Here is a 13,687-nt window from a genome sequence, read left to right on the forward strand (position 1 = left end):
CTTGCTTACTACTCTGCATTTGATCACAGATTTGCCACTCACTGATCACATGATCACACAGTGATCCCATACAGCGATCGCAGTGCCACTCACTCCCGGCAGCGCTCCCATCTGGTCGTTTATGGACATGGTCAGGACGGGAAGAGGTTGACGGGTTAATTTGCTGCATGTACGCGCCCTAAACTGAACTTCACTGTATATTTCATGGAAATTTTAGCTTTGCGCTAATGTCGTGGGATGCAGAAACTTGGATCGGCCGCCATCTTGTTCTCCGAGGTCTTTGCTTTCAGAAAACACATCATGGTGGGAGGTTTCATCTGACCTATCAGGACTAAAACGCAAATCCAGTTCCGGCGGGGGAAAGGGTTCATCCTGATTGGTGGTTATAGGTGTCAGGGCTCTGCCCCTGCGGTACGGTGCACTCACCTGACTATCCGCAGCTTGTAGGAGGAACGCGGAGGAGGACAGGGGTCTCCGGAGGAAGGGGGAGCCCCAGACACATCTCTAGAGACAGAGAGAGAGGGAGAGGGATTAGTGAGAGGTCACAGAGTATACCCTGCATGAGGAGCTCCGCCTTCACTGGGAACATGCTGCTTCCTCCAGGAGAAGGCTCTGTGTACACAGAATGGAGGGGCAGTGAGGGGGCACCGCCCTATTCACTGTCTACCACACCGGAGTCTCACCTCTGCCGCTGCAAACAGCTGCCTGAGCGCCAGTGTAGCGGCAAGATCTGTCTCCCATGAAGCAACTGCTCATGTCCCGGTTTTAGGCATAAGAAGCCGATCGCGGTCTGTAGTACGGAGCTGCCACAGTTAACCCCTTTTAGGCTGGATTACACTTACACGCATCGCTGAAGCTGATCCCTCCGATCACTAGGCGCCGACGACGCTCCCGCAAGATGGTTCTAAGCTGCGTATTGGGGAGCATCAAGGATCGGAGAAAGGGCAATTACATTGGGGAGGGGGGTTGTTACATGGGGAGTACAGTCACATGTGAGGAGTACAGTGACATGGGGGGAGTGAATGACATGTGGAGGGGATCAGTGACATGTGTGGGCCATAACATGTGTGGAGGGGCAGTGACATGGGGGGGAGCATGACATGCGGAGGACAGTGACATGTGGGGGGCCAGTGACATGAGGGGGGTGAATTACATGGGGAGGACAGTGACATGTGGGGGGAGGACGGGGGCATGACATGGGTAGGACAGTGACATGTGGGGGGAGGACAGGGGGAGCGTGACATTGGGAGGACAGTGACATGTGGTGGGGTCAGTGACATGAGAGGGGGAAGTGACATGGGGAGGACAGAGATATGTGGGGGCCGTGACCTGGGGAGGACAGTGACATTAGGGGGGGGTCAGTGGCATGGGGAGGACAGTGACATGAGAGGGGGAAGTGACATGGGGAGGACAGTGACATGAGAGGGGCAAGTGACATGGGGAGGACAGTGACATGAGAGGGGCAAGTGACATGGGGAGTACATTGACATTGGGGGGGCAACGACATGGGGAGGACAGTGACATTGATGGGGGGCCATGACATGGGGAGGACAGTGACAATGGGGGGCACTGACATGGAGAGGACAGTGACATTGGGGGGGGGGCATAACATGGGGAGGACAGTAGTGAAGTGCTATATACCATAACCTTATAATAAAAATTATTTTAAAGTGCAACAATGTGCGCCAACATATGGTGCCAAACCTACAAATACATACAAAACCACTCAAATCATTTTCATAAATACATTTCATAAATCACACTTAAAGTGATACGTGCAAAAAAAAGTAACCAAATTATGTGTATATACCAAATATACACATATATTTCACTCTCCGATAAATACTAATATGTGCAATAAATGATTAAACAACCCCTATCACAAATTATATACCAAACTTAAAGTGATAAGTGCAAAATAGTGTCCAAACTGATACAAAATGAGTATAAAATCACAAAAAGTGGTGGTGTGAACCTCCTGCGCTCCTAATCTTAAATATACAGTTGTGTCCAAAATTATTCAACCCCCAATGCTGTAAAGGGGTTTAGGGACTATAGTGTACATTTGGAATTGTATTCAGAATCAAATCCTACAAGGACGTTGTAACTACCCAAATGCAACTAAAATGACATCAATTGTTTATGTAATACAGTAGTAAATGGTTCTTATGTGGTTTCTTCATTGCCACAATTATTCAACCCCTTAAAGACTACCACTCTGAAGAACAGAGGTTCATACAGGTGCTTTCCATCAGGTATTGAAAACACCTGTGGATGTCACCGAGCAGCAATCAAGCATAATAAGCACCAATTAGGCAGCTTTAAAATGACTGTGATACTCAGCTCCTTCTAGACATTTACTGGTGTGGTTACAAACATGGTGAAGGCAAGAGAATGGTCCAGGAAGACAAGAGAAGAGGTGATTTCTCTTCACAGGAAGGGCAATGGCTATAAGAAGATTGCAAAGATGTTAAACATACCAAGAGACACCTTAGGAAGCATCATTCGCAAATTCAAGGCAAAGGGCACTGTTGAAACGCTACCTGGTCGTGGCAGAAAGAAGATGCTGACTTCGACTGCTGTGCGCTACCTGAAGCGTAGAGTGGAGAGAAGTCCCCGTGTGACTGCTGAGGAACTGAGAAAAGATTTGTCAGATGTGGGTACAGAAGTTTCAGCCCAGACAATAAGACGCACACTGCGTAATGAAGGCCTCCGTGCCAGAACTCCCAGGCGTACCCCCTTGCTGTCTCCAAAGAATAAGAAGAGTCGACTGCAGTATGCCAAAAGCCATGTGGACAAACCACAAAAGTTGTGGGATAGTGTTCTGTGGACTGATGAAACAAAATTAGAACTGTTTGGGCCCATGGATCAACGCTATGTTTGGAGGAGGAAGAACAAGGCCTATGATGAAAAGAACACCTTGCCTACTGTGAAGCATGGTGGAGGGTCAATCATGCTTTGGGGCTGTTTTGCTTCTGCAGGTACAGGGAAGCTTCAGCGTGTGCAAGGTACCATGAATTCTCTTCAGTACCAGGAGATATTGGATGGAAACGTGATGCAGTCCGTCACACACCTGAGGCTTGGGAGACGTTGGACCTTTCAACAGGACAATGATCCCAAGCATACCTCCAAGTCCACTAGAGCATGGTTGCAGAGGAAAGGCTGGAACATTTTGGAGTGGCCATCGCAGTCACCAGACTTAAATCCGATTGAGAACCTCTGGTGGGACTTAAAGAAAGCAGTTGCAGTGCGCAAGCCTAAGAATGTGACTGAACTGGAGGCCTTTGCCCATGAAGAATGGGCGAAGATACCCGTAGATCGCTGCAAGACACTTGTGTCAAGCTATGCTTCACGTTTAAAAGCTGTTATAACTGTAAAAGGATGCTGTACTAAGTACTAAGATTGAATGTCACTTGGGGGTTGAATAAAACTGATAATGCTGTGAGCACAGAAAAGACATTTGTGGTTATTTCATTATAACTGTTATGTTATATTTGTCTGACCTACAAGTGCCTCTTTAATGTAAATGTAAGCAAGATGACTGAATGATCAAAAGCAATGTCAAACTGGCCAAAACACTCAATTTCAGTGGGGGTTGAATAATTTTGGACACAACTGTATATCCTGCTATGAGAAGCTGCTAACATTAAATCATATACCCGTGATCTGTGGTTTAACTGGTTGCCGACCAGCCACAGTGTTTTTACTGCGGCAAGGCAGCACCTCTGCGCAGAGCGACGTTAAAAAACAGCGCTCTGCAAAATAGGTAGGGGGCGCGCACAAGGCGCGTGCCCACCCTACCCGCCTCGCTGATTGTGGTTTCCATCACCGGGTTTTGGCGGGTCACAACCCTCCGAGTCTCGGCGATTACAGGCAATCACTGACAGAGAGCATGGCTCTCCCCCCCCCCAGCAAAACACTCCCCTTGCACAGTTAACCCTTTCAATACCTAAAAAAAAGTTAACCCCTTCCTCCCCAGTGCCATTAGTACAGTGTCAGTGTTTTTATTTTGCACTGATCACTGTATTGGTGTCAATTCCCCCCCAGTTTCAAAATGTCCGCTGCAGTCCCGCAATCCCGCCGTAGGTCGCTGATCACTCATAAATTGCTGATCACCACCATAAGTCTCTGATCGCCATTATTAGTATAATAAAAAAAAAATCCCAGTGTCTTTCCCGCCATTTGTAGACGCTATAACTTTCACGTAAACCAATTAATTTACACGTATTGGGACTTTTTTTTAGCAGAGACATGTCGCAGAATACATTTTGGCACAAATTTATGACTAAATTTGATTTTTACATTTTTTACTGGACATGTTTTATAGCAAAAAGTCCAAAACATTGTTTTTTTTTCTCAAAATTGTCAGCCTTTTTTTTTATAGCGCAAAAAATAAACAACGCACAGGCAATGAAATACCACCAAAAGAAAGCTCAATTTTGTGGGGAAAAATGGATGTAAATTTAATTTGGGTGCAGTGTTGCATGACTGCGCAATTGTCAGTTAAAATAACACAGCAACGTAACACAAACCACTTCTGTGACCGCCCTATAGCAGAAATACTAATACAGTGCGGCATGGGTGCGCAAAATCACAAATATATATACGTGATTCGTGCTCCCGTGGATTTCACGCCCCTCCCATGTAGTGTCAGATTGCCCATCAGTACACCAGTCATCATATTTAACCCCTTGATTGCCAGGAGCACGCTCATGCACAATAAACCTCCATTGTTAGTATAGTGTCTGAACGGGTCAATATCTTTGATTAGATCAGCATTATACCAGCATTCACGTTAGTGTAGCGTCCCCAAAAACGCAGCGTTAGCGGGATCAGCCAACACCTGAGTTTAGCCCCTACGCTTACCCCCCCTTCTCCCCCAGCAAGTGCAGTGTCAGTAGGTCACTGTCTGTTAGAACCTGCCAGGTGGTGCCCCTGGCTGCCCACTTGACAGACCTACCCAAAGCGTGGAGTCTAAGTCCCGGTCTGTGCTTTCACCAGGGCCCCTGATGGTGGGGATGGACTTGAAACAGACCGGGACCAGGTCACGACCTCCGAGCAGGCCCACCAGTGGCAGGGGCAACCTCCGGGGATGTATTGGTACCGGGAGAGCCAGATGTGAGGAGGACGGCAGGACCTAGCAGGATGGATCACGAGCGGGGGTCCCGTGGGGTAGGCGAGGTACAGAATCGGCAGGCGGAGAGTAGTCAGGTCACACGCAGGGTCAGCAGGATAAGTCAGTCCGTAGAGAGGTCAAAACAAGCCGAGGGTCAGGATGGGAGAAGGCAGAGTAGTCAGGACAATCCGGGTCAACACAGGAGTAGGCAGCGTAGTCAGGGTCAATCAGGGTCAAAAACACAGGTACAGGACTCAGGAACTCAGATAGACCTTGCGGCGATTACTGACAGTGCAGGGCATCTTTAAATATTGCGCCCTGCACTGTCATTGGCCGCTCGGGACGCGCCCCCGGGCTGTCATTGGCCGCCCGAGGCGCGCCCGCGGGTCCCACTGCGCATGCGCGGCATCCTGTCATCCACGGCTCGCCGGGACCTAGTGCCTGTGTCCCGGCGTGAGCCGTCGCCAGCGCGCATGCGCCGGCCGACAGGACGCCGCGATCCCTGACATTGCCCCCCCCTATGGGCACCCTCCGGGAGCCCCACTGATCTCTCCACCGCGGGTGGCCACGAAAAAATTCCCGGATGAGCCTGGGGGCGTGAACATTCCGGATGGGTACCCAAGAATTCTCTTCAGGGCCATAACCCTTCCATTTTATCAGGAACTGCGTCTGGCCCCCCCTCTTTCGGCAACTGAGAATAGTTTCTACCTCATATTCCTCCTGGTCACCTATGGCGACTGCCTCAGGAGGTCTGGATTGGCGATCCGGGAAGGAATCTGGTCTGGATGGTTTCAGGAGAGAGACATGGAACACCGGGTGTATTTTGAAAGACTCCGGGAGCTCAAGTTCGTAGGCCACTTCATTGATCACCCGTTTAATTGGAAACGGTCCAAGGTACTTCGGTCCTAACTTCCTGGAAGGACACAGCATTTTCAAGTTGGTCGTAGCCAACCAAACCTGATCCCCCGGCTGGAGCAACAGCTCTCCTCTTCTCTTCCTGTCGAACGCCTTTTTACTATCTTCTTGGGCTTTAGTGATGGCCTCCTGAATCGTTTTGTTATTGACAGAAAAGAAATGCAAGACATCTTGAGATGCGGGTACCGGACTTTCGGGCGTTAGGTCGGGGAGAAACGTAGGATGATATCCGAAATTGGTAAAAAACGGTGATTGTCCCGTCGCTGAGTGGCTCGAGTTATTATAGGCGAACTCTGCAGAAGGCAACAGTGTTAGCCAGTCGTCCTGGAGATAGGAGGTGTAGCATCTGAGGTACTGTTCCAATGTTTGATTGGTCCTTTCTGTTTGCCCGTTGGTCTGTGGATGGTAAGCAGATGACAGTGACAGTTTGATTCCTAATGCTTCACATAAGGCTTTCCAGAATCTAGATGTGAACTGGACTCCCCGATCCGATACTATGTCTTCGGGTATCCCATGTAGCCTTACTACTTCCTTGATGAATATCCGTGCAGTCTCCGGTGCCGACGGGGTTCTTTCCAAGGGCACGAAATGAGCCATCTTTGAAAAGCGATCCACGATCACCATTATAGCAGTGTAGCCTTGAGACGGTGGGAGTTCGACTACAAAATCCATGGCAATCATTTGCCAGGCCCGTTTGGGTATCGGTAATGGACGCAACAATCTCCAGGCCTTGCTTCTGGAGGGCTTGTTCCTTTGGCAGGTGGGACAGGTCTGGACGTAGCGCTCGCAGTCTTTGACCATGTTTGGCCACCAGAATGAGCGCCGTAGTAGCTCCAGAGTCTTCGCCACCCCAAAGTGCCCTGCCATTGGATGGTCGTGGCAGTGCCCCAGGACGAAAGTTTGAACTCCTTCTGGCACCATGATCCGATTTTCCTTCCAAAGCAGACCATCGCGGTTCTGGAGAGGCGACCCAGGCGGGACTGGCAGTCCAACGGAAGCGTCAATCAGTCTGGAGCGAAGTTCCGTTTGCAGGACGAGGAAGCTTCCGGATGGCAAAATTGTGTCAGGTAACACTGCATCGTCGGGGTCCTCAAACATGCGGGACAGAGCGTCTGGTTTTGTATTTTTAGACCCAGGTCGGTACGTTATATGAAAGGTAAACCGAGAGAAGAAAAGAGCCCATCTCGCCTGGCGTGGTCTCAGTCGTTTCGCCGTCCTTAAATACTCGAGGTTCTTGTGATCCGTGAATATTAGGATTGGGTGTGTGGCTCCTTCCAGGAGATACCTCCATTCTTCTAGAGCGGACTTGATGGCCAGGAGTTCCCGATCTCCAATATCGTAATTGCGCTCCGGCGGAGTCAACTTCCTGGAGAAAAACGCCACGGGATGCAGTAACTCCTTGGTACCACTCCTTTGGGAAAGAATCGCTCCTACCGCGTTTACGGAGGCGTCCACTTCCAAAACATATGGAAGAGAAGAATCTGGATGGCAGAGAATGGGAGCAGAAGTAAACAATTTCTTGAGCGTGTCGAACGCGGTCTGGGCTTCAGGGGTCCATTTAAAACGAGTCCCTTGTTTAGTCAGTTGCGTGATTGGGGAGACCAGCCCTGAGAAGTTCCTGACAAACTTTCTATAAAAGTTTGCGAATCCAATGAAACGCTGTACCCCCCTCTTATCGGTGGGTGTTGGCCAATCTAAGATCGCCGTGACTTTCTGGGGATCCATCGCGACCCCCGCGGGAGAGAGGACCAGTCCCAAGAACGTTATTTCACACTGTTCAAAACAGCATTTTTCTGCCTTGGCGTAAAGCCCGTGTTGGCGTAAACGTGTTAGGACCCTTGCCACATGCTCCCTATGAGCCTCCAGTGAGGGTGAAAATATCAGGATGTCATCTAGGTAGACAACCACGAAGACATCGAGGAAATCACGAAAGACATCGTTAATAAAGTGTTGAAAGGTGGCCGGTGCGTTACAGAGCCCGAACGGCATCACCAAATATTCGAAATGACCGAATCTCGTACGAAAGGCTGTCTTCCATTCATCCCCCTCCCTGATACGTACAAGGTTATATGCCCCCCGCAAGTCTAATTTAGTAAAAATCGCTGCTGACCCTAACCTCTGGAGGAGCTCAGGGACTAGGGGTAACGGATAGCGATTTTTTACTGTGATTTTATTCAGGTCTCGGTAGTCAATACAGGGCCGTAACGATTTGTCTTTTTTTTTCTACAAAAAACAATCCAGCCCCGGCCGGGGACGTGGACGGGCGAATAAATCCCTTCCGCAGATTGTCATCAATATACTCCCTCAAAACCCCTGATTCTAGTTCCGATAAAGGAAAAATGCGACCGAATGAAATCTCAGATCCGGGTAGGAGGTCTATGGGGCAATCGTAGGAACGGTGTGGGGGAAGAATGTCTGCTCCTCGTTTACTGAACACATCTAAGAAATCGTGGTAGGCCGGAGGGATAACCTGAGACAGATCCGTATCACCATCCATGCATAGGAGAAACCGGGGCGGCACGGGCCCTGGGACGTGGCAGTGATCCCGGCAGTATGGTGACCGAAACTGAACCGTTCCCTTCTCCCAATCAACCTGGGGGTTATGGGCCCGCAGCCAAGGAAGCCCCAGAATGATTGGGAAAAGGGGGGATGCGATGGCATCCAGACGGAGGAACTCCTGATGATGGTCAGCCATCGTGGTAAAAATAGGGGGAGTCTCCTGATCCACCACTCCCGACTTTATGCTAGACCCGTCTGCCAGGAAGATGTTAAACCCCTTTTCTTTGGTCTGGAGGGGAATCTTTTGCCGGTGAGCAAAAGTAAGATCAATGAAACAACTACATGCTCCCGAATCAATGATTGCGGTCACCGACAGGGTTCCTCCGGGAAGCTGTAACGACACAGGTATTGCCAGGTAACTAGATAGGTCACCCCTTTCTGTAGGTAAAGGAAAACAGGAAGCGGACTTACTCATTTTTGCAGGACAGGAGCGCACCTGGTGACCAGCTTCCCCACAGTACAGACATAGGTTCTGCGATCGTCTCCTCTGACGTTCCTCGGCCGATAACGTGGAATGGGCCAGTCCCAGTTGCATGGGTTCTGAGGTGTCCCCTGCTTCCGTGGTCCGAGCATGGCTCCCTGGGGTTGGAGCTGCTTCTCTCGGTGGGATCCATGCCACCCTTTGACCCTGGCTACTCCTTTCCAGGCGACGCTCTCTCAGTCTGCGGTCAATTTGGATGGCCAACTCTATCAGTTTCTCAAGAGAGTCCGGTAGTCCTACTCGTGCTAATTCGTCTTTTAGAGACTCAGACAGCCCAATGCGGAACTGGTGACATAATGCCGCATCGTTCCATCTGGTATCTCCCATCCAACGCCTGAAATCAGACGCATACTCTTCGGCCGCCCGGCGGCCTTGCCGCAGAGAGTATAGAGTAGCCTCTGCAGAGGCAGCCCGCTGGGGGTCGTCATATAGGACGGCCATGGCCTGAAAGAACTCAGTCACGGAATCGAGATGGGGGTCACGCTTCTCCATCAGGCGGTGAGCCCAATCCTGGGGCTCATCCTGAAGGAGAGAGATTATAAACCCCACCTTGACGTCTCGACGGAAAACGTGCGGGGCTGCAGGTCAAAAAATAAAGTGCACGCGTTCCGGAAGGCCCGAAAACGGCTTCGGTCTCCACGGAATCGTTCCGGCAGGGGAACGCGGGGTTCGGGAGCTAGGGGTGCCGCAACTGCTCCGGATGGTGGAGCAGCGGGTGATTCCGCTGTTGCGGAACTTGGAGCAGGGGGAGTCTGGGTGGCAAACGACTCCATGCGGTCCTCAAGCCGGGTGCAGCGGCTGTGAAAATTCTGGAAGGCCTGGGTCAGAGTCGCCAGGTGCTGGCATATATCCTCTAGGGACGCTGGTCCTCTTCCTGGCTCTGTCATGGCCGCAAGGTACTGTTAGAACCCGCCAGGTGGTGCCCCTGGCTGCCCACTTGACAGACCTACCCAAAGCGTGGAGTCTAAGTCCCGGTCTGTGCTTTCACCAGGGCCCCTGATGGTGGGGATGGACTTGAAACAGACCGGGACCAGGTCACGACCTCCGAGCAGGCCCACCAGTGGCAGGGGCAACCTCCGGGGATGTATTGGTACCGGGAGAGCCAGATGTGAGGAGGACGGCAGGACCTAGCAGGATGGATCACGAGCGGGGGTCCCGTGGGGTAGGCGAGGTACAGAATCGGCAGGCGGAGAGTAGTCAGGTCACACGCAGGGTCAGCAGGATAAGTCAGTCCGTAGAGAGGTCAAAACAAGCCGAGGGTCAGGATGGGAGAAGGCAGAGTAGTCAGGACAATCCGGGTCAACACAGGAGTAGGCAGCGTAGTCAGGGTCAATCAGGGTCAAAAACACAGGTACAGGACTCAGGAACTCAGATAGACCTTGCAGCGATTACTGACAGTGCAGGGCATCTTTAAATATTGCGCCCTGCACTGTCATTGGCCGCTCGGGACGCGCCCCCGGGCTGTCATTGGCCGCCCGAGGCGCGCCCGCGGGTCCCACTGCGCATGCGCGGCATCCTGTCATCCACGGCTCGCCGGGACCTAGTGCCTGTGTCCTGGCGTGAGCCGTCGCCAGCGCGCATGCGCCGGCCGACAGGACGCCGCGATCCCTGACACTGTCACTTGATACATTGCACACAAAACCGCAGTGTTCGCAGAATCAGGCCTGATCTCTGTTAGCACTTGCCGGTAAATTTTGATGACTCTCATATGCAGCAGAGTGCCAGTAGTAGTGCCACGCTACCTTTTGGTGAACTGGCGAGTACCAGCAGTCTAGTACATCATGGTCTTTCACATACCTCCGTGATTTTTGGAGCTGTTTTTCACGGAATATCTGTATGCGTTGATTGTGGATCAAAGCAATTTATATGCACAACAATTTATCGATGCCAACCCAAATTCAAACCTTGCCAGACCATTCGCATGGAAACTCATTACGGTTTTCGAATTTACATTTTTTTTGGGCCTAGCCAACATGGGCATTACTAAAAGAAATGAATTGCAGTTGTATTGGTCAGCAGACCCGATTCATCATATGCCGTGTTCTCTGCTGCCATGGCCAGGCATAGATATGAGAGTATAATGTGTTTTATGCATTTCAATGATAATACACTCTGTCATCCTCAGGGTAACCCTGAATTTGACCGGCTCCACAAAATTCAGCCCCTCGCAAATCACCTTAACCAAAAATTTGCAGATATCTATACTCCCCAGCAAAACATCTACGTTGATGAGTCCCTCATTAATTTTTCTGGCCGCCTTGCAGTCAAACAATTTCTCCCCAGCAAGCGTGCCAGATATGGGGTCAAGATGTAGAAGACCTGTGAGAGGGCAACAGGCTATACTTATAAGTTTTGGATTTACAAGGGAAAAGATAGTCACATGGAGCCCCCTGGATGCCCAGACTACATGGGGAGCAGTGACAAGATAGTTGTCATCCTTTTTCCATATGGGGTACCACTTATACAGTACGTGGACAATTTTTATTTAAGCGTGCCACTATTTAGACATTTGTTCAATCTTGGAACTGGCGCTTGTGGCAAAGTGTGACCTAATGTGTGCCCACCATTAGAAGTGGGTGGATGCAGGGCGGTATATTCTAATGGTGGGCATACCACACACTTTTTCTGGCAGAGATTTCTTCTCATTTTTTCATTCAGTCCACAGGCTACATACAAAAAAAAAAGAACATAGTATACATACCCAACAAGGACTAGCGACGTACTGGTACATCACTGGACTTTGAATGGTTATACCAGGATGATGCCTACAGCTGCAGGCATCATCCTGGTATCGTTTTTTTCAGCTGGCAATCGGCTTTCATGTAAAAGTAATCCTAGTGGCTAATTAGCTGCAGGATTGCTTTTACAAGCAGCGGGAGATGATGCCCCCCCTCCCCTGCTGCCTTCCAGGGCCTTCTCGGGCAGTCCCGTGCCATCGGGGGAACCTGAGAACGCAGCCGGTGTTTTTGCCAGCTGACCATAGAGCTTATTGGAGACCAGAGTGGTGCCAATCATCTCTATAGTCTAACAATTCGGAAGCTACAAGCATTTCATCACTTCCGTTTCGCAGGATATAAACAGCGCCATTTGTAAATTGGGAAAGCATCTGATCACACCGATTTTGGTTTGATTAGATAATGTAAGGGCAGAGGAGATATCCAGAGTCTGATAGAGTCTGATAGACCCCAGATTTCTGAAAAAAGAATATATGGCAATGCCCATTGAAGTTATAGGGGATATTTGCATTCCCTATTATAGCATTAAAAGTGCTAAAAAAAAAATGAAAGGTACAATGTGAAAATAATTAAAAAAAATCAAAATAACTTAAAAAAAAAAATCGCCCTTCCCATGCGCGCACACCTGTGTGCTCAAGCCTTGACCCTGTGCCGGTATATAAACAGCGGTTGCACCATGCATGTGAGGTATTGCCGTGAATGTCAGATCAAGGGCAGTAATTCTAACACTAGACCTCCTCTGTAAATCTAAAATGGTAGCTTTTAAAGGCTTTTAAAGTGTTGCCTATGGATATTAAAAATGTTTGCAGTTTGTCACCATTGCACGGGGCATGCGCAGTTTTAAAGCATGTCATGTTTGGTATCTGTTTACTCGGCATACCATTTTTATATCTTTTATATTTTACCAAAGAATTGGCCAATATATTGTGTTTTTGTGCATTAAAAGTAAAAAAAGTGTATTTTTTTTTTATTTGCATTTGAAAAATCGCTGCTACTGGTACTATGTGCCATAATAAATTGTAGTACCCACCATTTTATTTACTAGGGTGTCTGCTTTAAAATAATATATCTGTTTAAATTAATTTCCTAGCAAAAAATACTGATTTTTTTTCATGTGAACAAAAAGTGTCAGAAAAGGTTTGGTCTTCAGGTGGTTAGAAGAGTGAGTGATGTGTGGCATAAACTTCTAATGCTGGGCATAGAATGCCCCCACCCCCCAAAACGACCCCTTTTTGGAAAGTAGACACCCCAAACTATTTGCTGAGAGGCATATTGAATCAATAGAAGAATTTATTTTTTTACCTCAAGTTTTTGGAAAATGACAAAAAAAAATATTTTTTTTTTACACAAAATTGTCACTTAAATGATTTACTGCTCACACATGCCATGGGTATATGTGGAATTACTCCCCAAAATACATTTTGCTACTTCTCACGAGTATGGGGGTACCACAAGTGAGAGACGTTTTGGCAGTCTAGCCAAGTACAGGACTCCAAAATCCAATAAGCATCTTCAGGCTTTTAAAGGGCTTTATTTCCTCATTACACTTCCAGACTACCTATCACAGTTTCGGAGGTCCTGAAATGCCAGGATAGCACCTAACCCCCAAATGACCCCTTTTTGGAAAGTAGACACCCCAAGGAATTTGATAAAAAGCATGGTAAGTATTTTTCAGATCACATTTGTTGCCAAAGGGTTTTTGGAAAATGAAGAAAAAAACAAGAATATATTTTTTCTATTCTTTTTTTATACTTCAATATTTTTATTGAAAGATCGGTATACAACAGTATACATAGAAATATAGACAATATTCACCGACATGGTGAGATGGAGTACATAAGCATATTCTTAGAACATAGCGGCTCACAAGAAATATAGGAA

The sequence above is a fragment of the Staurois parvus genome, unplaced genomic scaffold, assembly GCF_062004578.1.
Source record: "Staurois parvus isolate SC_StPar_1 unplaced genomic scaffold, SC_StPar_1.0 ptg000652l, whole genome shotgun sequence".
Taxonomy (NCBI): Eukaryota; Metazoa; Chordata; class Amphibia; order Anura; family Ranidae; genus Staurois; species Staurois parvus.